Source organism: Parasteatoda tepidariorum, chromosome 1 (genome assembly GCF_982258835.1).
Source record: "Parasteatoda tepidariorum strain Cologne lab strain chromosome 1, Ptep-v5.0, whole genome shotgun sequence".
NCBI lineage: Eukaryota > Metazoa > Arthropoda > Arachnida > Araneae > Theridiidae > Parasteatoda > Parasteatoda tepidariorum.
The window spans coordinates 22,310,495-22,335,862 of record NC_141755.1 but is presented as its reverse complement, the minus strand read 5'-3'; the positions used below and the strand labels follow the sequence as shown (position 1 = coordinate 22,335,862).

Below are 25,368 nucleotides of genomic sequence, written 5' to 3'. Positions count from 1 at the left end.
ACCATGAACTTTTACGGAACAAAAAAAAAAACTGATATACCATAATTTTTATATACAGTGTATTTACTGAAAAATCATTGCAATTATAAAAAATATTACTGTAAAAATTAAGGAATAAAATTTTGAGGTAAAAATGGATTTTACGGATGCTACACGCTAGTTGACAGTACTTATTACCATAATTTATTTAGTCCAGAATTTTTGAATGTGTCCATATATCTAAGTAAAAATCGGGCTTTCTGCCTTTAATTGAAGCTGGGCTCTGGAAAGAATATAACATTTCTTTTAAAAAAACAAATAATGCAATATTAATAATAACAAAACAAATATTAATAATAAAAAAAAACAGTCAGACTCAGTAGTCAAAATTTTAAGGTATTTCTTGGAACTAAATTCTTACAACAGCTATCAATTAACGTATATTTTATTGCAAGATCCCAAAAATGAGTATCGATCTCAAAAAAGTAATAATAATAAATACAATAAAATAAAGAAATAAATGAAATACTCAAATATCCCGTTGATTTACAATTAGCGTGTTATCACGCCGAATTCTCCAGCTACATTTAAATTTTTTTTCGCAAATTCAGAGAACGCGACCATTGTAAGAAATTCAAATCAATCAGAAACTCAACACGCAAGTTAATAATATCCATTACACTCCAGACGAAGAAAAATATGCAGCAATTTTCAATCCAACCGACGATGAAACACAAACATGCAATATTGCTTGTTCAACACTATTTCAAGCCATCCAACAACGTTATTTTTCTAAGCCATAACTGATGAGGCAATGATTTAAAACGAAAACAACTTTCAATGACGTCACGTCCAATTCATAAGGAAAAATCAATGGGGCTCTTTGATCCTTTATGAGGACGGGGAATGTCCATAAATCCTTTCAACGCCCTCTACTTGTCTTAGAGGTCCAACATCAAAAGTTCTGACCTCGCCCCATTCTCCCCACGGCATTCAGAAGATCTTTGGCACACGGCCATCCTTGTCTTATCAAAATCAGCGTAATCGCTCCTCAAGTGCTGATGCTCTTTTACACAACTTAGCTAGTCAACAAGGATACGTAAATTGCTACGTCGTTATGCCACTGAAATTAGCCTTACAAAATATACTTCAAAGCAAAGTAGACTTATCTTACGATTAAATTATACTTGTGAATTAATGTATCTAGCAATCTATCTTTTAAAGTTTTATAACATACTGCATTGATTTAAAACACATGTTAGTTAATTGTAGGAAAATATTTATTTATCCAAAAAATTACATGTTACCTTTTTTAACATTCTGATGAATAGAAAACTTCGCCAATCTTGGCCGAGAACTAAAAAAAAATACAGTGCACAAAAAATAAACAAAAGTAGAACGCCTAAAAAATTTAGTAACAATAGTAATTACTTTTAATCTAATGATAAAATTATCACATAATAGTATTCAATTTAAATGGTTCAAATCTTAAAAATGGTAGTTATTTAATGCAAACAATATTTTAATTTTAAGTCACAAAAAGGTACTTCGTTGACTAAACATAAAAATTTTTTTGTACGAATTTGGATTCTTGACTCACCAAGTATAAAGTACCCATTGAAAACCTCAAAATATGGTTACAATAATTTGGAAAAAGAACGATCAAAAAATGTTGGCCCCTTAATGATAATTTCCCTTTTAGTGTATATCGCCGTAACTCGAGAACTTATCAGTAGATTGAAAAAATTTTAAATCACTGTTACAATACTCGCTTATCAAAAAATTATTCCATGAAGAAAAAAAAATTTAAATTCCATGAAAAATTCTTAATTAACGTAACTAAGGTCAAAAAAAATTTTGAAATTTAAGGTTTACAAATTTTTATATCAATTTGATCTACGTAAATTTAAATGGCAAAATATATACTTGGAACGGAACAATTTGACTGATTCTTTAGAAATAAGAAATATATATTTGAAAAAACAAATTACTTAAGATATCGGACCACACAAAAAGTGAAATGAACAAAAAGAGAAAAGTGTAAGCAATCATTCGTTTAGAATCGAATTATTGTCTACAGAATGATTATTGAATTGATTGATTGTTGGTATAAGGTGACAATTATTGAATTTTATTAAATAAAACGCAAATTATTCAAAAACAACTTAGTGTACAAACTTCACTTCAACTCCAGACATTTTATTTTATAACCGCTGTTGGACAGCCGACTCAACTTTTTGGATTTTAATGTCCAACTCCGTATCCTTGTAATTTTGAACCCAATCCAGATGACAAGAGAACTCCTAGATCAAGTATTGGGAGAAATTTGCTTTCGCGGAGGACTTTTTGGCAGAACTAACCCGCATTTGCGTTACATGAAGAGGAAAACCACGAAAACTTCCCACAGTTAGTCTAACGACAAGGGGACTTTAACCAACACCTACTAGAAGGTCAAGGCCTGCTGGCTGAGCGATTTCAACCCCGTGACGTCACGATCAGAAGGTAGCGTCTGTAGGCGGGTAGCTCCTCGGTGAGAACGCCATTCCTGGACGTAAACGTTATTACTATGAATGTTGTCAACATATAAAGTTTGATTAAAGAGATATCGAAGTAAGTAAAAGATGCTATTTTTATTTTACTAAAGTGTTATGTTTGATAACAATATATTTATCTCTAATATGTTGTAAATTAAGTTTGAATTCAGATTGAAACTACGTATTTAATTTAACTTTAATTGTTGTTATGTTGTGACTCGTTATTTGAGTCTCTAATGTATTTATACGTGTTACCTGATCTAATTGCATTTGAATTATGAAATAACTTAATTTAGTATTCAAATATAAAATTACAAAAGTATTCGATTGTGTTTTTTATTCATACTTCATGAGCTAAAGCATCTTAAATGAAACTAAGCGATTGAAATGGACTTAGAAATTGTTAGTACAATATTTATTGTGCTTCTGCTCAAGATTTTAAATAGCCCTAGAATTGTGATATATCTTAATTTATAAATTATACATTGCAGTATGTTTGAATTATAGATTTATAGAATGCATATTAAAATATATTAATTTTAGTAATTGGTAGTAATTAAATTTAAACACATTTTAGTAAAAAGTACCAGATATGATTAGCTTATGAATATTGATAGAATTTACATTTGTTGATATTTAGCTACTAAATCTAATATGCCTGAGAAGAATTTTAATATAGAAGAATTTCTAAATGTACCAATATTTGGGGATAAAAATATTAGTTTTTAATACTATATCAAGGTTTGGTGTCATTGTTTACTAATAGTTCTTGCGTGCTGTTAAAATACTTTTAGAAGAAGTATTTGGAATCAAGAAAATTTTAGTAAATAAATTATTTCATTGAACGCTTATTTTAGAGATTGTTAACTATATGCAGCAGAACTTCATTTATGTTAACCAAAACTTAAGAAAATTTATTTAAGAATCGGATAACTAAGAAAAAATTTTTTACATATTTTTTGGGAAGAAAAACAATTTTTTTTTGATTTTCATTATTCCAATGACAAATTAAGGTAGATGTTGATAAATTAATATTTTAGTTTCAGCCATAAGTCTTAATGTCTGTTTATTTTTCAGGCATCAAGCATGGTTTTAAGTTTGTTGCTTTATCTTGTGCCCAGGGAACTATGATGATAATCTTAAAAAGTCAGTATCTTGGTTTCTCCAAGACACACAGCTGCAGCTATTGTTAATGTGATTCATTTATGCAAAAAATATTTATAATTTGTTTTTAACTAAGAATATTTGCTTAAATTTCTAAAGATTTATTGTAATGTTTAAATTAACAAGGATTATCACTTTTGCTTTCCAAAAGTAGATTGTTTTTCATCACCCCTTATAAAAATAAATATATAATTATTATTGTTTATTGTAAAATGATTAATTACGTCAAGACTTTTAAAAATAAATATTTAATTATTATCATAAATTGTAAAATAAATAATAGGAAGGTCATAGGAATTAAAAGCTTCAATTTAATCTAAAATGTTTAAAAAATTTAAAACTGCATTGTAAATAATAGTCTTTTTTTTTCATGAACTTCTTGTTTACTTTTAAAACTTAACTTAGTTTTAATTATTGGGTGATGTAAGGCAACTACTTGCATTATTTACATTATATTTTGTGGTACATCTCATAAGAAAACTACAATTTTGTTTTCGCTAGTATATATTTCTTATCATCCTCTAAATATAGTTCAAAGTTCCATAAGTACGAGATATTTGTGTTTTTTTTTTTTTTCGAAAAGGAAAATTTAGTTGACAATTTATTTAACTCCAGATTTAATTTAAAGTATAGAATGGTATTTAAAAAGTAAGTGGAATATTTTAGATTATGTATAGAAATTTCTGCATTTCATTCAATATTTTATTTAATTTACTATCCTTTTTCATTTTCTTCCTTCGAATAAACAACAAGTTTTTAAAATATGTTGTTACCAGAGCAAAAGTGTCGGGTAATTTGAATGGTTCATATATGATAAAGTATTTAATAACTACTATACAATCATTAGTAATTTACTGTTATATTTTTACATGTATATTAACAGTTTTATCAACTATCAGCATTTTCAAAAAAGATAGTTTCATTAACATGGACGGTAAAATACAGTATGTAATCAAATATTTTGAATTATCCATGAAATTTTTTTAGCCAATTTTTGTTTGCCTTCTGGGGTTATGTTTTAAAATAAAATGTAGGGCTATACATTTGCCTGCTGTACAATCATTAGTAATTTATTGTTTTACTTTTACAGTATATTAACAGTTTTATCAACTGTCAGCATTTTCGTAAAAGATTGTTTCATTAACATACACGGTAAAATACAGTATGTAAGCAGATATTTTGAATTATCCATGAATTTTTTTTACCAAATTTTTGTTTGCTTTCTGGGGTTATATTTTAAAATAAAATGCTTGGAAATTCGGTCATTTAAAAATATATGACATTTGCCATATATTTTCTTCAGAAGTATAGATACTGGTGATAATCTTGAAATTGCAAGTAATGATATAATTTAATAAGTAAAAATTTCATTCATTATTTATATTGGTGTACTTTTTATGCTCCTGTTATTTTATTAAGGGAAGAGATTAATAGATAATGGTCAGTATATAAATTTGATGTATTATGGTAGAGTTTTCTAGATATTTTGCTGTCTTGTATGTCGAGATGGTATACTGGGAATTTTAGTCAGAAAAAATTTTCAGTCTTGACCTTTTTCCCAATTTGCACCCATGACTATAATGAAATTATATTGATAAAGTAAAATGTTAGGATATTTGGTCATTTAAAAATATATGACAATTACAGTATGTTTTCTTCAGAAGTGTGGTAATCTTGAAATCGCAAGTAATGATATAATTTAATAAGTAAAAATTGCTTTCTTTATTTATACTGGTGTACTTTTTATGTTTCTGTTATTTTATTAAAGGAAGAGGTTGACAAATATTTTTTGTCCAGTATATAAATTGGATATATTATGGTAAAGCTTTCTAGATATTTTGCATATGTCTTGTATGTCGAGGTGGTAAGTTGGAAATTTTATTCAGAAAAAAATTTCAATCTTGGCTTTTTTCCTCAACTTGCAAGCATGATTATAATGAAATTATATTAATAAAATAAAAAATTTTCAAAGTTCCAAATTTTTGTTTGCCATATGGCGTTATGTTTTAAAATAAAATGTTTGGAAATTTGGTCATTTAAAAATATATGACAATTACAATGTTTTCTTCAGAAGTATAGTAATCTTGAAATTGCAAGTAATGATATAATAATTGATATATGTTTGAAAATAAAATTTTTAAAAATTTTATTTGCTTTTGTATACATATTTTCTCTTCACTGATTTAAATAAAGATTTTGTTCTATATATATGTTTGTGTCATTATTTTAAAGCATACTTATACTTTATGATAAAATTAATCTTCATATACTTAATTACCTCATTCATAATGTTCTAGTCTTAGTCTATATCATCAAAGTAATGATTCAGCTTATTTAATAACTCACATAAAATCATTTTTAACACATGTATGTAAAACAGAAGAACGTAGAAAGAAATTAGACCGACAGATGCTAATTTGTCAATTTACTGCAGTAAGTAAAAAAATTTCAGAATAATTATATAAATTGGCTATAAATATTTCAAAGGTTTATAAAGGATAAACATTTGCTTTTATTTTCTTAAGTGTTCTTTTCAATAACATTTTGTTTCCATCAATGAATGTTAAGTAATAATTTTCAATTCTTAGGAAAATATTTTTATTTTTAATCAATTGATATTTATTTAATATGATTGATTACTCTTAAAATAGTTTAAAATAGAAATTTATTCGTAAAAAAAGGTTTGGATTAAATCTTATGAAAGTAATCCAAAAAAATTTTTAAAAACTAATCTAAGATTTATTACTGAGTTAATTTATTTATTTTTCATCATGATTTTTTCCGTCTTTTGGCTCATTTTAAATTTATTATTTTAAGGCAAGGATTATATATACACAATTATTTAGATCATAAAAAATTTTGATTCTTATTTTTAACTTATAAAAATGAAAGAAAAAACAATAAATCGAATAAAACTAATAAGGAATCGACTATCCTCATATCTTCACAACCTCCTCTGATCACTTTGAAGGTAGAAAACAGCAACGCTCTTTTCTGCCTTCTGATCGTGACGTCACAAACAAGCTCCCAGGCCTTCTACTCTAGGTGGTTGTGCTTTAACCCATGAACAGTCTAGCAATGAAGATACTTTACGTCAGCATTGCCGGTACAAGTCAGATGCGGAATTCGTATCGACCAGCCATCGTTGGGTTTCGAGCCTGGTTCACCACATTGGAAGGCAAATGCTCTATCCCCTGAGCCATCACGGCTCCGCTAAAGATATTCGGTTTTAGGTTATGACATGCTCGATAAGTCTGCCATCATTGGCAATGAAGTGCTGCAGACGAATAGCAAAATTCTGCATGACCAGCTGAAGTGTCGGAACATCATGTGTTCAGACCCGGAGAATATGGCGGCCAATTGAGTCCCATCTAAATGATACCCCAAAGCCAGAATACGGTCACACAAGTGCTCTCCAAGACATCAAACACTCTCTTGGTCCGATGAGGTCGAGCTCCGTCTTACACGAACCAAATCTTGTCGATATCAGGGGGCACTTTAGATAATGGCGATAGTTCAGTAATTGTCATCTCGTATTTATTATTGAATTATTGATACTGATTTAAATTTGGTTTAACTAGCAAGTAATGAAGTTCACAGAAGCAAATTTTTAGTCAAATTATTTTATTAAGCATGCCCTTATTTTTATTATAAGAATTTCGTCGGAAAACAATAATAATGAACCATATTTAAAAGTTATTATATCTATACTAGTTAAGTTAATCGCTTAACATTTCGAAAAGGCGAAAAAAAAAAGCTTTATCACCATCAGATTTGTAGGTCATAACTATAATGACAACCTTCAATTTAAATTAGTCATAATGGTATGAACCTTCTCAAAATTTTTAATAAAATACTTATTAATCAATTTTTAGTACAAATCAGAGTTACATTGAAACTATTAAACTTACAAATGAAAAATCCATTTTCAACGCACTTAAAAACTAACAGCAATTAACACCTTGAATTCAAAAACAGCTCGATTTATTCCTTATATTTAATTAAAAAACACTTTTTATAGTTACTTTTTTCATGCATTGAAAAGTTTCTTTAAACACGCAAAAGTTTCATTAAAGAAACTATAAAAGTGATACTTTTTATACGCTAAAATGGATTCACGGTTAACGATTTTTTTTTCTTTATCTTTCAAAAGCTTTTTCAATGGATTAAAAAGCCATTAAGGAAATTCAGACGCAGGCGTTCTTTCTTTTTTTTTTATTTTCTATTGTTTTCTTCAACTCCTTGAAAAAAGTATTAAAAAATTCTGATCTATATGCAGAAAGTTTTCAAAAAAAGGCATAATTTAAAACACGAAATTGAAAATCGGAATATTTGTAATCACCCCAATAAAGTATAATAGCACGTAAAAACTAAAAACAATAAAACAGACAAATCATCCGTTGTAGTAATATTTTTAGAAAACAATTTATAAAATTGAGTTTAAGAGTTAAATATTTATTTACTAACTGAATCGAAATATTTCTTTAAACCTCAAGAGGGACCCAGAGCCGAACAATTTTCAGCTCTGCTCTCGGATACTAATGCTCCAACTCCAGCAATTTTATGTGGGAGACGTGATGGCTCAGGGGATAGAGCGTTCGCCTTTCAATGAGGTAAACCGGGTTCGAATCCCAGCAATGGCTGGACGACACGAATTCGGCATCCGGCTTGCACCCACCACAGTGCTGACGCAAAATATCCTCAGTAGTAGACGTATCATCAGTTAGGAGTCCTCTTGCCGTCAGGCTAACAGTGGGAAGTTTTTCTCTCCATGTGACGCAAATTCAGATTGATACCATCAAAAAGTCCTGCAAGATAGCAAATTTCTCCCAATACTTGATCCAGGAGTTTCCTTATCTTCTGGATTGGGTTCAAAATTTCAAGGCTACGGAGTTAAAAATTAGTAGGAGTAAACGCAAAAAATTAGGTCGGCTGTTCAACGACGGTTATAAAATAAAACACATTTATGGATGCCCCTGAGTTTCGTATTTTAATTTGAAATTTTTATTATGAAAAGGAACATTATGAAATAATTACATTATCAACTGTTCGTGCTGAAAATGAAAATTAAATTTAATTCACAGTTATTTGTTCATTCTTAAGAAAAGAATTGAATCTAATAAATCCCTCCATCCTATTTGATCTTAAATCATTATAAATGTAACTTAGTGCGAGAATAATCACTCTGAAGCAACTTGGCTAACAAGCAATACCGCCGTTGCAAAGAGACAGGCTTTTTGAATATCCGTTTTACACAATGAAATTGATGGGGCCCTGAAGCAGGGAAAATTTTGGAGCTCTAGCTCCGACGCAAGCTCAAGACAAGCTTGATTGATTAATTGAGTGAGTGAATGAAAAACGTTTAAAAGCGACTATTTACTAAAGCTGAAGGATATTTCTTTGTTTTTGTATTTCATGTTTTAATAAGTTTCCAGTCACTCTTTTTCGAGTGTAGGAGAGAGGAATTTTATAATCGAATTTCGACCCATTTCTGACCAGCTAGAGCACTCAGAGCTCAGCGTCCGATGACAATACAAGAGTTTCAACCTTTTCTTGACAGCTACAAGTAGAACGCCATATTAGCAACCAAAAAAAATTTAACGTTAACGAAAATTAATTCCTACTACTTTCCGATTAATTGAAGCTATGAAAATTTCCCTGGAACTCAATAATAAGCTTGAATCGCTAGCCGACAATCAGAGAGTATCTCCAATAAGAATTTATCGTCAATCGAAATATTAACCACTTGCAGAGTATTTAAATTTTAACTAACGCACTGAACTTAATGGCAATACAGCAAACCAAATTTATCACCATTTCAGTTGAGGATAAATTAATTCCATTATGAGAATATATTTCAAAATCGAACACGAACCTAAGTCAATCGTCAGGTCATGGGTTGGCGGCCTTGCTCAAATACACCTGGATTTTGTTAGCACACAGCCGCACAGACGGTTCTTGCAACCAGATCCATTTCCTAATCTTTTGAGGGTTTGCGAACACAGCACTTTTCAGTGCACCCAAAAAAAAGAAATCCATGCTATTAAAAATCAGGAGAGCGTGGTGGTCAAGGAACCGGTCAACTACGACCAATCCATCTTGTGAACAACACACCACTAGTGGCAAACGAAGACTATGGGTTGCTACGCAAGTCTGAATCCTTGTGATGTCCCCAACCTACCCTTAAAGTTCGTCCCAATAATCCTTGACATCTTGTATTCAAAATGCATCTTCATCGAATACTAACAGAGAAGTTAACAAAGCTATTATCTAATCAAACGAATCCCATGACTGAAAACTATAGAGGTTGCCAGAATAAAGATCATGTAGATTTATATACAATTATAGATATAGTTTGCCCCTTAACGCAAAGTAAACAATTTTAGTAAAGTAAACAACAACTTAACAAAAAGTAAAAATTTTAAAACATAGAATTTAACAGAGAGAAACTGCAAAATTTATTGGATATAAAACTCACAAAATGTTAACTTTAACTGCAACTGGAAAACATTTATTGCCAGCAAATGAGACCTGACTTCCAACATCTATTCAAAATGCATCCCCATCGAATACTAACAGAGATGTTAACTAAGCTATTATCTAACCAAACAAATTCCGTGTCTGAAAATTACAGATAGAGTTCGCGACAATAAAGGTCATTAATGTCTATCTTAAACAGGCAGCTTAAAGAATAAAATCCCAGAGGGCGTTGCGGAAGAAAATGTACTCACAGAACAGAAACTTTATCTTAATCGTTGGAAACGACTTAAAATAACTTTATAAGCAATTGCTTCTCACATGCAACTTTCAATAAGACCATTTTGGTTTGAAGAAAGGAAAGGAGAACTCATTTAAATGCAAGGAGGGGGGAAAAAATGAAACCTCATATTTCATTAGAATTTAGAAATGAAAAGACCCGCTCGGTTTTAATTAAAGAAAATAATTGGCGTCGTTAATGTAATGAAAAGAAACAAAGACAGTTTAAATTAAATTAACAATAATTGCATTAATTATTAAATGACTAACTGATAGTAACTTGAATAGAATATTTAATTAAAGCAATCTTTGTCAAAGTAAATACTAATTATAATATTTATTTTCATACAGTTTAAAAAATTCAACAGGATAAAAGATCAGCGACAGCGTCTGAGTTCTCCTGAATTCTTTGTAAATTGTAAATTTAACTTTATTTAATTAAAATACAATAACTTTTTAATTATTTAATTAAAATACAAAAGTAAATTAGAAATAATTCAGCGTATGGAATAAAACAAATTTTCGAAATTACAACGTTTCAGCAGAAATTTAATTGTAACAGGTTATTATTTTTTAATACAATTCAATCACACATAATTAATCAGCTTAAAATTTAATTCTGAAAATTCTTGATATATCTTCTGTAATGAATGTTATCAAAACTCAATACATATTTACAATTATGCTGTTTAAAATATACTACCGACTTAAAATGCTTCTAGGTACAAAAAAAATAGAGATAAAAATTATAACAATGCATCCTCATTATCTATACATAATAATAAAAGCGGCTGTGTGTGTGTGTCTGTAATCACAATATATCGCCCCAGAAGCCTCGCCCAGGCTCGAAACTCGACACATAATTGTGTTTTGACATAATGAAGAAGTATTTTTTTTCTTTTTCAAAAATTTGGATTAGTTTTTTAGTTATCAGTCATTTTGTAAGAAAATCTATGCTTTTTCGTCTTCAAAGAGCCATATTCAAAAAACTATTAAAAAATGCATATCTCTTATGCTAATGCGAACCTTACAAATGAAACATTAATTTTCGACAACTTAAACCAATAATATACGAAGGAATTAATAATTTAATTGTAAGGTTCGCATTAGTTTACATTTAACAAAGTGGATAAAACTTTAACTTTTGTACTAAAAATGTGGCAACATATTAGATACGTAAATAGAACGCTACGCTTTGATATATTTATCGCTGTTCATAATTATTATAATAAGTTTTTCTTCTTCTTTCCACTCTCTTTTTTTTTCTTCTTAAGCGAAGACGATAAGGGAAAATTATACTTGAGGATGCCCCTTGGCGAAATTGGTGACTTATGTTTGGCGCTATTCCTGTTTGCGCGGAACACCGTGGTAACAGAAATAACGGCCGAAACATAATGATATTTCAAAAAACATTGGAAAATTTCAACAAAACATCGGATAAAGCTTGCAATGAACCCAATATAAGCAAAATTAATAAATCCAATAAAAAAGATTTTGAATCGAAGCAAAAATTAATGGAGTAGGTGCAGAAAGAAAAGGAAAAAAACAACAACTCACTTCTTCATTAAGCTTGAATATTCTCAGATTTAGGTGCACAGAATTATCTAATAACAGTTAGATACTGTCTAAATTTATCGTGAATAGAATCTGTGTACCTCCATCGTCACATAAATTCGGCGAAATATGAATCGAAAATGGCGTTTGTGGTACCGAACTGGTGATGACATTTTTTTATAAAGTCCCTTTTTATGACTGCCCACATACGTTCGATCTTATTGACCAGAAGTAAAAGTAACCTTACCAGCCGGTATCTAACGAAGAACTAATGGACCTCTGAAATTACGTATACCGTTGAACATTAATAACGCTAAAATCTAAACCGTTGAGAATCACGATTGGGTTTCAACATCGCCCAGCTTGGCGATCACAACTTGGCGAGAATCAAGGGGCACCCTCAAATATAGTCTACCCGACGTTAATTTTTGTAGCGATATAGAAATAGAAATTGATACCATAAAAAAATTATAGAGAAATAGATACCATAAAAAATTAATTCGTTTTCGTGTTCTTTTCATGTATTTAAAGCAACTTTTGTATGCTTTTACAATTTCTGAGGCCTTTTTTTAAGAAAAAAAAACAAGTCTCCACCTGATAGTTATATTATAGGTCAGGTTACCATAGCAAAGTTACATCTTCAAACATCCTCAAGAGCTATAACACATCTGCAGCAGAACTGGATATGAAGACAAAATTGCAGGACAGAAACACTTTAATTGTCCACTAATCTTCAGATTTCCTGCTATGTTTTAAAAAACTTTATTTGTGGAAACCTTTAGCGCGGCGGACAGCTGGCCGCCTTTGCGGCTAGTTATAAATAATAATATATATGAAGATACCGTTATATTTACAGTAATATTTACTAAATCACTATATTCAAATAAATACTACAGTAAAGAATACAGTATAAATTTTAAGGAATAAATGGGTCTTATAATTGGGCTTGATTGATTACAGAGATGAAAAAAAATCACTTTAAATTAGTAAGTTTTTAAAAGAAGCGTGAAAAAAACATGAAACGTTCATCAATATAAGTCACATAAAAACAAAACTTATTTGTGATTATTTAATTAAGCTAAAGTTCTCTTATAAAACTTTTTTCAGTCAAAAATTTAAAATAGCTTTTCTTTTCTCTAGAATTACAGCTACAGCTTTACACAAGGAAGATTAGTTTCCAATAATTTATTTTCCGATCCATTATATTAAATCAAATGAAAAATTTATGATAGTTATTAAAATAAAGTTAAAAAGTATGAGAAAACATGGAAAAAGATGAAGATTTTTTTAAAGGAGAAAAAAAAATACTTTTAAAAAAATTTTAAAATTTAAGAAAATTTTAAAATAAGAAAAAATATAATCTGGTCATCAGCTCATACGATTATATACGAAAAAATAATGCTTTCTAATATTGCATTATAATACAATAAATATTGCATATAAATATTGCAATAATTGCATATATTAATACAATAAAGTGAGTGGTGTAAGATTCTCTACATTTTAAAAATTTTCTTAAAATTAAGTTTTTTTTTTAAATTTTAAATTTTTTTTAAACTTTAAATTTTTAAAAACATTTTAAAAACATAAAATTTCTTAAAAACATTTTAAAAACATAAAATTTCTTAAAAACATTTTAAAAAACATAATATTTAAAAAAAAAAATTTCTCTTTTAAAAAATCTTTACACCTTTTTCCATGTTTTTTCTAGATTTTTAATTATTTTATGAGTTCTTTGTACTTGCAGCTTGAATTTGAATGCAGCTTGAATGATAATAAAGCTTATTATCATTTTCTTAATTTTCTTCGCTAATCTCCCTTTTTATTTTTCCTTTTTGTCAAACAATAAAATAGATTTGAAAAAACAAGAATAGAAACCAAAATAATAAATCATTGCATCATCGAACATTTCGCAAATATATTCTTTTTATTACAATAGCTACCTTACTGTTCATTATTACCATGCTATTATGGGTTCCATGACTGGTTAATATTTAATTTACCACCGCAATTACACTATCATTAACATTATAAAAAATTTAAAAATAGTTCGGAGAGATCAAAGGATAGAAATAAAAAGCAAACGAAAATTATAGATTTCTCGAACAGAAAATAATACCTTTCACAAACTGGATCGTCTCAGTTGCGTTTTGTTGCCAGCGTTGTGGGGGCAAATTTTTCTGAGGTAAGATGTTGATTTTTATTTATTTTTTTAAACTAAACATGTAGGAGCATAGTTGAAGTCGGGAATACTTAGTTATACTCTGACTCTGCTAAGTTTTAAAAAAAAAAAAAAAATAGGGCCCGCAGATTGAAAAAGGGAAAAAAATTTGATCTAATGAAAATTATTCAAACTATAAACAAAAATATTACACTAATAAATATTGGTACAATTAAAATGCTACTTATAACGAACTGAATTAACATTCGAACATTTTTTAGCCAATGTTTAAAAAAGCTATTGAAAAAGAGCACAGAAAATCATTGAAAATATTGTAAAATCGAGATTAATACGAGATTTATCTCTTAATTTATAAGTTCGAAAATCATATTTATTGAACTAAGTTTCTAAGTCAATTAAAAAAAATAATAATATGGGAATGAATTCAATATATCAACTGTGGTAGTTTCCTAGTTCATGGACACTCCCTAAATAATTTCTTTTTGCCATAAGTCGTTTTATGTGCGTGTGACAGATTTTTAGGTATTCCTTTTCTCGCAAAAGCCTTGCACATATTCAATATTTAGTACAAATACATTTTTTTAAATTTATTTCTTCAGCTGTTTCAGAATGATACAAAATATAATTTTAAATAAAATGCCCTTTACTTAAATCGCACATAAAAAAATAGAAATATATAATTTGAAATTAACAAGTACAAACTAATAAAATTAACATTTCGTAGGATTTAGTGGAAATTTTAATTGAATTTAAAATTTAATTTCTTATTATCAAATTATTTTGGCAAGTATTTTATTGAAATTTAATTGAGTCAGAGTCAAGCTCTCAGGAAAATTTAGATTCGGAGTCGGAGTTCGACTCGAATATTTCAATGATCGATTCAACAGTTCTGCAGAACTCTAAATATCATTGAAACCTAATGAAATATTCGGAAAAGCTAACAGAAACATCCAGGCAGTTTTTTCATATCCGCGAAGTTTTATATGCTAGAATCTAATTAGGTTATATTAGAATCCAATTAACCTTTAGGAAAGTAACCATGCTTGTGGCATAACACTGTGCAGCTTTAATACTATCTGTAAAATTAACTGCTTTAATAATATCTGTAAAATTAACTGCTTTAATAATATCTGTAAAATTAACTGCTTCAATAATATCTGTAAAATTGACCGAGACTGTATCAACTCTAATCAACTGTATCAACTCTAATCTTACACTCAATATTTTATTTCTTAAACATAGAATTTTTTTTTTTAATTTAATTTTTTTTTTTTGTTAGGATTTGTCAAGTATTTAAAAAAAATTGCTCTTTATGTTTTTCTTCCTTAATATTTACTCATTACCGCAAATTTGGTGCAAACAGTAAAACTCGATACGAGGTCAAATGTATTTATACTGCATACAACTAGAGATAAAAGTCTATATAACTCTGCTTATCTACTCTATTATTAACTAAAGTACACAGAGTAGATAGAAACTGAAAATAGAGGCTTTTAGTTTTAGAATAGTAAACTAACACTCGGTTAGATAAGATATACAGTATTAATTATACTTTATATTACATAAAAGATTATATCGTAACAATTAATACTTTCCTGGGATTGGATGGAAATTTTAATTACGTCTAAGTCATAGTCGAACTCTCCGTAAAGCCTGGAGTCTGAGTTGAAGTCGATCATTTCAACAATAGACTTCACAACTTTCGTTTCAACAGCATTGGTGTAAATTTTTCTGAACATTCATATTAAAGTAAGAGTTTTCCTTATGCGAATTGTAAGCGAGCGCTTTAATATTTTGTGTCAAATACGCTTGCTGCAGCAGCAAAAAAAATTACTATTTAATTAATTTTGAAAAAATTAAAAAAATTTACAGTGACACAAAAATCGCAGAGAAAAAAAAATTTACATTCAAGAAACAAATAAACTAAAAAAAATATAATCGAATAATAAAATTTTAAGGAAAACGTAGTAGGTTATATCATTACACAGTACATATACATATACATACTTTTGCAAACATTATTAAGATTATACGTAAACCTTTTTACTAATAGTCTTTTTCATTTGGAATTTAATCAATTGCCCAAAAATATACAGAACAGATACATTTTCTTAAAAAAATTTAAGAACAAAAAATGTATTCGCATTGTTTGCAACTCTGCACTATTGCAGCAGCTTAAACTGAAACTTTAAAGACGCAAATGTATTAAAACGCAAGTACAAAATTATTCTTGTTTCGTATCTATCTGTAACAATAATTTCGTGATTTCACATAAGTGAATTACTCCCCCAACATGAAATATTCAATATTCTGCAATGCAAAAAATACAAAACGTATTAAACTCGCGAACACAAATCTGCTTCATACACATTTAATACACCACGGAATAAAATAAAAATAAAATGGAGAATATTTTGTGTCTTGATTCAAGAAGGAATTTCGCATCTCACATTGCCGTTCCTTGGTTGAACATAATTTAATTTTCACGGCCACCCCATCCCCCAAACCCTTTCCATCCACGTGAGATGGAAGGAAAGGGATTGCTTTTCCATTTGCATATCTTGAACATAAAAGGGTCGCCTAGGAAATTAGCCACAAGCAATTTAACATATCACCCGATCGCAGGAAGGGCGACAACGAGCAATGCTTTTACACACAGAAAAATTGAGAAAGGAACAGGGGCGTAAATGCAGGAGGCCTCCCTGAAAATGGGGCTGAGAAGGGAGATTTAAAGGCATCTGAGTACATTTATAAATTCTTAGGGAAGGACAAATGGCTGCAGAGCGATTGGGGTTCGCTTTAAGTAAATATCCGAGATCATGACTCAGAACTGTTGGCAGTTTCCAAGATGAACTTCTTAGGTCTACCAGTAGATTTAATCGAATGTTTGCAGGGTTGGTACACGAACGTTATAAAAGAGCTCTTTTCCCCACAGCAAACAATAAAGATATCGAGGTTTAAAACAGAATTTTTTTATTAGAAACTTACCCTAATTATTAATTTTTGATCAAAACTATCTGCAAACTTTTTTTAAAAAAATGTAGGTGCAAAACACAAAACAATGTCATAACAAAAATTTAGTTAATTACCGCAATAAGTGTTTAATACGTTACATCTTGTAATAGTAGTATAAACTAAAACTTTAAACATTTTAAAATATTACAATTCACGGTAAAATAAAATAACGACCTCTTTGTTTGGCTTAATTTTAAATTTGATGCTAAAACTCTGTGACTTCACAAAGTGAATAACTTACACCAATTACACAACAAAGGCATAAAATATTTAATATTCCAAATATTCTACCAGACCATGGGCATCCCCAAAGGACGTCCAGAGGGTGCCCTTGAACCTTCCGGAAAACGAATGAATAAAAACTTATTCTTAGTTGTACCTGTTATATTTTCATTTTAAATCAATATTAATAATGGTTTTTACGTGTCACATTCAATCTACTCCCATTCACAAAATAGTAAAAGTTACATTTTTTAACTTACTGTCACAATTAATTAATAATTTTTGTTAATTGAGATATAAATAAATAATACTTAAGAGGACGCCATACCTAGGGGAAAACGTTTCATCGATTGAAACTACATGTCCTACTCTAGGTTTGTCTGAACTCACTTTCTTAAAAAAAAATTTAGATTACTCATAGAGATGAAACAGAATTTGCGATGAAAAGTGTCTCTCGCGGTATGGTGTCCTCTTAATACTTAAATTAAAAAATTATAGAGCACTAATACTCACACTTTCTTCTTGTGTGGTCGCAACATATTTATTTAACGTAATAACATATTTAAAAAGAGAATGATTTGTTTAGCTATAAAATTTTAACGTTGTTAAAAATTAAATTTTTTTTCTTCCAAAAATTGTTGACTGAGTAAGTTTTAATAAAATTATCAAAATTGCTTTCGAAAATTTCGGATGCCTCCTACATGTAAAATTATTCTTCAGAAAAAAATTCACGATTTTCGATACATTTTAATGAATATTTTCCCTGTTGCACCTTCCTAAAAAAAAACATTTCTGCCTACCCCCCTGTGCCACTGCCATATATGCATTTAACTGTACAATAAATACAAAATAAACGGGGATGGAAATGTATTTGCCTGCAGAAAAATGGAGAGAAAATTTAAAAATCCTTAGACAACGACAAAAGGCAGCAGAAAGGCAGTTGAGGTTAGCTTTAAGTAAATATCCGAGATTATGAATCAGTTGTTTGCAGTTTTTAAGATGAACCTGTAAACAGCAGACTCAATCGAATATTTGCAAGGGTAGTAAGCGTAGATAAAAGATTTTTTTTTTTTTTACTTCAAATAAGTCATCAAGATTCAGAGTAGAATAGCACGAAAAGAAAAGTTCTTAACTTTTACTTTGAATGAGATCATAAAGTTCACTGGTTACTTCTTAAGATGTTTACCTGATTCTACAAAAGAGGATTTATACAAAGGCCATTGACTGCGCTATTATATCACATTTGACAATAGGTAGCGTAAAAATAATACGCCAGGAGAGAGAAAAACATTAAGTCTTAGATAAATATCATTTAAATTTTATTATTTGCATGCATCCAATATGCAAAGGCAAAAAAATTACAGTATATTAGGGACAAAAATCATAAAAAATCAGACTTGCTTTTTTAAAGTCTTGAAGTCACTTAATTTATTTTATTATTTCAAAACTGGGGAAAGAATTCACACAAAAAAGCCACAGTTTAAGCCTTTAAACAAGAAAAAAAATGTCTGAATTAATAGCTTATATTTAAAAAAAAAAAAAGTAATTTTTTTAAGAAATCAGTCAACTTTGGCGAAATTTTTCCGCCTAGATGAAAACTATAAAAATCAACAAATGATTCTTAACTTTTGAAAGCTTCTTTAGCACAAACAATGCAGGGTTGAAGTTAACATTTTAAATTAGACCACAAACGCTTTTAATGTTCCAAAAATTGTGACTTTTTTCAAGTTGACATTTGCACCATTTTTATGATAAGCATTAAGGGTGCTGGCTGAAAATGGCTGAAGCTTTCTAACAGACATAAAAAACTCAAGGCGCGATTCAAGAGCTTCTCAAATTTCAAACTCTAAAAAATGGCTTTTTCATAACATTTAAATTTCAAAAAACGGCCCCTTCACGAAATTCTAATTCGAAAAAACGGCCCCTTCACTAAGTTTCACTTTATAAAAATGATCGATCCGCTTTATAAAAATGATCATCCCCTGCAACTGTTGCCAACTCACTACAGTTCTACGAATAGCATATTATTTAATAAAAAGCGTTATTTAATATGGCAACAGAACCTACAAGTACCAAAGCGATAGTTCAATTATCCAAGAACCTTCAAATATATAAGGGACCAACTTTTCTAATAAATTTATTATTTTTATTTAGGGGAACATGGCCAGCTAATGTACCAGTCCAACCTCTCTTTTTCTGCAACATACTGTTCTTTCTTTTTTTTTTTTCATGTAAAAACTACCACCTCGAAAGCGATAGGAGCTGATACTCAGAGCTGAGAGATGATTCTAAGGAGAGACGATAGATATCGAATTGCACTAATGGTCTTCTAAAATCTAGTGAACTGCGCTTCTAATATCTTATCCTCCTTTAAGAAGGATTGGTGAATTGCGCAATTCTTGTGATTTTCAATCATGCTTTAAAATATTTCCCGGTAGAATTCGTCCCCAAAAAAGTATGTTTGTTCAGAGAAAGTAGGTTTTTGTATCTGTTTTCGTAGCTTAAAATATAATTGGCACTAATTAATTAGCATATTTGCGGTCAAGCTCTTGAACCATTAAGATTGAGTCCTAGAACATAAAGATGCGATCATTAGATCATAAGTTATTCAGGGTGGTCCATTTTTTTTTCTGGATGTTAAATCAGAGCACACCTACTAAAAGAGCAATTCGCATACTGTTAGGAGCGTTGGTTATAATTGGCGCAATTATTGAGCGCAATTTACCATTGTCCCTAAGTACGCTCGGCAAACAGAAAAGTAAGCATAAGACCCATTCTCTGCCTGTTATGCAGGAATTGATTGAGCACTTATTTAGAATACAACAAGTTTAATATACCTGGTTTGTAGAATAAATGCATAATAACTCCTGCATACTTCCATTCAAATTTACAATTTTAAAATTGCTTTCTTTTTCTAATATTAAAAGAAAATAAATCTTTCGAAGTATTTAAAGTAATAATTTTTATTTATATAAAAAAAAACTTTCATAACTAAGAAATAAAATGAAAAACATAAACTAAAGTGTACTTGTCGTCTTTTTTGTTAAAACTTGGACGATTGAAAACGAGTTTGGATTTTTGCCAGTTCATATGACGCGTGCTAATTAAATTCCTTGGAACGTGATCATTTATTATAATAATGTGACACCCAAAAACATGAATTCTATTCATTATGTGCTAATGAAACCGTCAAACGCCTTTTGTCAGACCATATATTTCTTAATTATATCATCATACCTAAATGTTAGTCAGAAAAATTCACAAACACAGATCAAAAACAGGAAATAAAACTTCATTTACCATTTACATTTTACTAACTAGATTATAATAAATAAATTTTAAAAAAAGATTGAACATTTGTAATTTTGTTTACAAAACAATTTTAAATAAAAAGTTTCAAAAAACACTTTATACACAAATAAAACGACTAGGCATTGAAATCAGTTTTTGTTTTCGTAAATACCCACTGATTTCAAGGTGTACTAAAGGTATGTTTTTGTACGAAGTTTTGCTCTTTATTTTAAATGGTTTCTATGTCTAAACGCACATGAGCCTATGAACATGGCAGACAAGATTTTGGACAAGATGGTAAAAATCATGGTTTCTCTTAGTTCCGTCAAATCTTCTGTTCATAGCTAGCTTCAGTAAATAAAATGAAATATCTAAAAAGATAAGTCAGTAAGCACATCTTGAGTAATAAAGAGAAATGGTGCACGTGTATGCTGTAATTATTTTTTGAATTCAGGATTTTTGGACGCTTAATACACTTTTGGATAACTAAGAACCATGAGTTACACTTTAAAACAGATCTTAACAATGAACCCCACAGCCCATGATTCCTGTGTCCTATTTGACATTTCTTTGCTCGTTATTCAAAATTATTTCTATGAGCAAAAGCATTCCTTCAATTAGTTATAATAGTAGCTTCGCTCGCTACTATGTTAACCTCATTTGAAAAGTGTTCTAGCGTAAAATCTTAAGAATTTAAATAAATTATCAAAATATTTCAAACTAATTCCTCTCTGAATAAAAAATTTTAGATTGAAATAAATAACAAGCAATGAGATAACTTGCAGAAACAAAACAATAATTATGCTTTAAAAAAATTTACGATTAAAGATTTACAACTTTGTTAAAAATGCAATTATAAATTTCAGGGCATTTTAAAGCTATGACCATTATTTCTAATTCCAGGAATTAGAAAAAAAAGTAGTTAAATTTATCTACAGTCTTGTAAATCTACTATGGATGCCAAATGATACTCTATAAAAATGTTAATTTAACAAAAAATTAGAATATTTACTAATAGGTGAAGATTTTTTTTTAAAAAAGAGTATGATGACTTACGTAAGATCGAGCTTTGGTTACTTTTTAATTTAAATAAACTTCGTTTTATTTTTAAAATATTCCATGCAGTATTGCTAAGAACAAAATATATATCTTATTTTTAAATATCCATTCTCTTATATTCATTTTAATAAATGGAAATCCTATTTCATTAAAAGTCATAAGTGCATTAACACTTTTAAGAGCCACTGTATGGATATAAATTGATAGATAGTGCCAGTATTCTCGTTTGCGTTTTTTCTCTTTAACTCAAATGGCGTAATATGAGAAAAAAGTCCCCAAAAAAACTAAACTAGAATTAGGTCTACAAAATAATCACTGTTTTCACATACAACAAACCCTAATATCTAGGCGACATAAGACAGAGATAGAATTATGTCAGATCTCAGAGCAGGGGAAATGCATTTGAGATGTCTTAGCCACTATTAGATTTGTTACGTTGAGAACTAACAGGCGTAGCACAATAATGATGTAAACGCAGCGGCGGCACTCATAGAAATTGTGCAAGAAAGAAAGAAGAGGAAGAAAAAAAATTACTCGCCAAGTATCACTTCTCGCCTGATTCTCATTAATTATACTTACTTCAAACGAAGGACGACCCTCTTTTACACCAACAGAATATAAGAATAGAAGTGGCATATGTCGCCAACAGTAAGCCCCATTCCAAGTGGCTATATTAATCTAAGTATTATTCTTTTTCTTACAACGAAAATAATAATTGATGAGAAAAAGGAAGGGCAATTCTGCATTCTTCATACGGTGCTGAATGCAAATTTTTATCAAAAAATATTTATAAGCTGATTTCAAAACTTTAATCTCGAATTTGATTTATTGGAATTCATCATAAACGTCGTAAAAGAGCTATATTAATGAGCTATTAGCTACTACGGTGTGAGATTCCTCAATAATGATGATCTTAAAGCACAACTAAAATTACCTCAATCTAGGCAAATTAAGAAAGAAAGAAAAACTCCTGGTTTCTAAAAGGATAATCGAAAAACCACTGTTTTACTAATTTATAACTCTCAGATCAGAACCGAGATTTTCTAGCACAAATTATTTATTTGATTCAAAATTACTTAACATTAACTAAAAATTAACTAATAATTAATAAAAAATACACTCATGCAGTTTTTTTTAACTTCCCCAGAACACTGGTAAGTTAAATATAGTCGTCTGTATGCATTATAAAATTACAATTTAGTTCAGGGAGCAAAAGATGGTCCCCAATCATATGGTCTCCGCATCACTCTTCCCAACCGCCTAACCAAGTGAAAACTTTTCAAGTCCTGAAACTGCCGTATACTTTGCATTCAAGTATATTTACAATCTATAGCTTAATAGAAAAAAGTGTAGCTGCAAAGCCGATAAGAAATCCCTCACTAGAAATGGAAAGTATAATACATCTGAAATTACTCGTTCATAAAATACAATTGATGTTTCAGGAGCTGCAGTGGCCCGGGAAAAGGAGCGTTCGCCGTCCAATGAGGTGGCCCATATGTTCGAATTCCAGCATTGGCTGAATGATACAAATCCCGCTACCCGTTGGCACCGACCAAAAACCTGACGTAAAATATCATCAGTGGTAGGCATATCATGGGTTAGAATCCCCTTGCCATCGGGCTAACTGAGGGAAGTTTTCGTGGTTTTCCTCTCCATGCAACACAAATGCGAGTTAGTTTCATCAAAAAGTCCTCCACGAAGGCTAATTTGTCTCAATGCTTTTGATCTAGGAGTCCATTTGTCTTCCAGGTTGAGTTCAAAATTACAAGGCTAAGGAGTATCACCGTTAACTCAGATTTAGTTCGGCTATCCAACGCCGGTTATAAAATGATGAAATTGAAGCTTCAAATTTTTTAAAGTAATTCCAGTCTATTCTAAAACCAATGGTGGTACATCATACCATCATGAACTATTGGCAATATTTTGACAGAAATATTATGAATTTATAATATTGACAATATTGTAAATTAGGCGACAGCAACATATGTTTAATAAAAAATCCAATAATAAATTAAGAGTTTGAAAGAACATTTCGCACACCCGATTGCTGCTAAGTTTATAAAAAAAGAATTTTATCAACGCAGCACAATTCGCATAATCTCTTTCTTAAGTGCCCTCTTCTGCCGTACATATTTTAAATATCATTTGTACTCTTGTCTTCGTCATTACGACATGTGCCATTTTGGAATAGAAAAAAAAAATTCTTAAAAAGGCAGGAAGAACTTCTTAAGTAGTGAGTGGGAGCTTTATCAAATGAGCAACTTAGACCGAACACGGGACGGAAAAATAAATTAAAAAAATGAAAGAAGTTCGCTTAGTCTTAATGATGTCTTCATCTCAAAACAACCACTTCTGGAATACATCACGGGCAGGCGACAGCTAAATGATGGAGTTCCATTTTTTCCCCGGTTATTTACTTATTTCGAAAGTAAATCAAAGGCATTCGTGTCTTTGTGTACATTTTTCCCCCTACCTACAAGGTGTCTGGGGTGTCACTAGCCGATCGAGCAATAAATTAATTGTGTATGTGTCGTAGGCTAATTTTAATTTATCTTTTAAAAAGCATTCAAGAGCCGACGCATATTTTAGTTTATGACGATCAATGTTTTTGTGATTCTTAATCCAACCTAGAAAACAAAGGAACTCTCGTATCAAGCTTTGGGACAAACTAGCCTTAGTGAAAAACTTTTGGTGGAACTAACACTCATTAACATTATATAGAGAGAAAACCACGAAAACCTCCCACAGTTCACACGACAGTAAGTTTATTCTCACCCTGAATCCGTTCTGATAATATTTTCAGCAGGGAGTAAAATTCGAATCAATTAGCCTCGCTGGAATTCGAGCTTAAGCCACCTCTCGTAAGCTAATTGAAAAGTCTGGTGCTTTGTACAGCGCCAAGTTTATTAATGAAAAAAACCTCAGTGTTTTTCAATCTGTACCGAAGTTGCCAGGTAAACAAAACAAAAATGTATCACGGTAATAACAAAATACATAAACAAATAATAAATCTAAGTAAAAGATGTAGACTAGAAAGAATTATATTTTAACAAATTCGATGTGCGATACATTGTATTTAATTAACTACACGTTAATGAACATACGAACTTACGTGGAGAAACTTTTAGCAAGACTGTAACATGTCATCTTGTTAAGAAACGATCAGCTGGAGCTGAGGTCATAGGTCACGTGTGCGTGTATCAGTGATCGTATTCTTCTTGACTTGCAAGTACCCAATTCAATTAGCCTCGTGCATTACGCTTAGACGACAGCTGTTTGCAAATAGTATGTCATGTTGTAAGTGATTATTCAATTCACATACGACTTACACAAATAAAAAAGAAAGGAAATAATTTTTTAAAAAATATTTTTTTCGTTTCATTTCTCAGCAGTAATAAATTGTTCTAATTTTAGCAATTTTTCGCAGCAAATATGACGCCAATTGCTGCTTATCCACAAAAAAAAGCTTCTATCCAAGTAATTACCTTTATTTTTCATTCGGATATTTCAGTAAGAAGTATGCTAAAATTAGCTTCTAAATTTTACTCGCCTGTCAACTGGTATAAAAATAGCTTTTACGTTTAAAAACCGACTTTAAATGTTGTGTTATCA

General features: G+C 29.9%; 1 protein-coding gene and 1 long non-coding RNA gene across 3 annotated transcripts in view; one reads left to right on the top strand and one right to left on the bottom strand.

The window, feature by feature from the left end:
* Positions 1-25,368, bottom strand: part of LOC107456337 (tyrosine-protein kinase transmembrane receptor Ror2) — a 239,832-nt gene that overhangs the window by 205,531 nt on the left and 8,933 nt on the right. The gene's annotated exons all lie outside the window — the stretch shown is intronic.
* LOC147816311 (uncharacterized) lies at positions 2,450-5,885 on the top strand. Its single transcript, XR_015432808.1, has 2 exons — positions 2,450-2,589; positions 3,591-5,885. It is a non-coding gene; the product is annotated as an uncharacterized LOC147816311 (long non-coding RNA).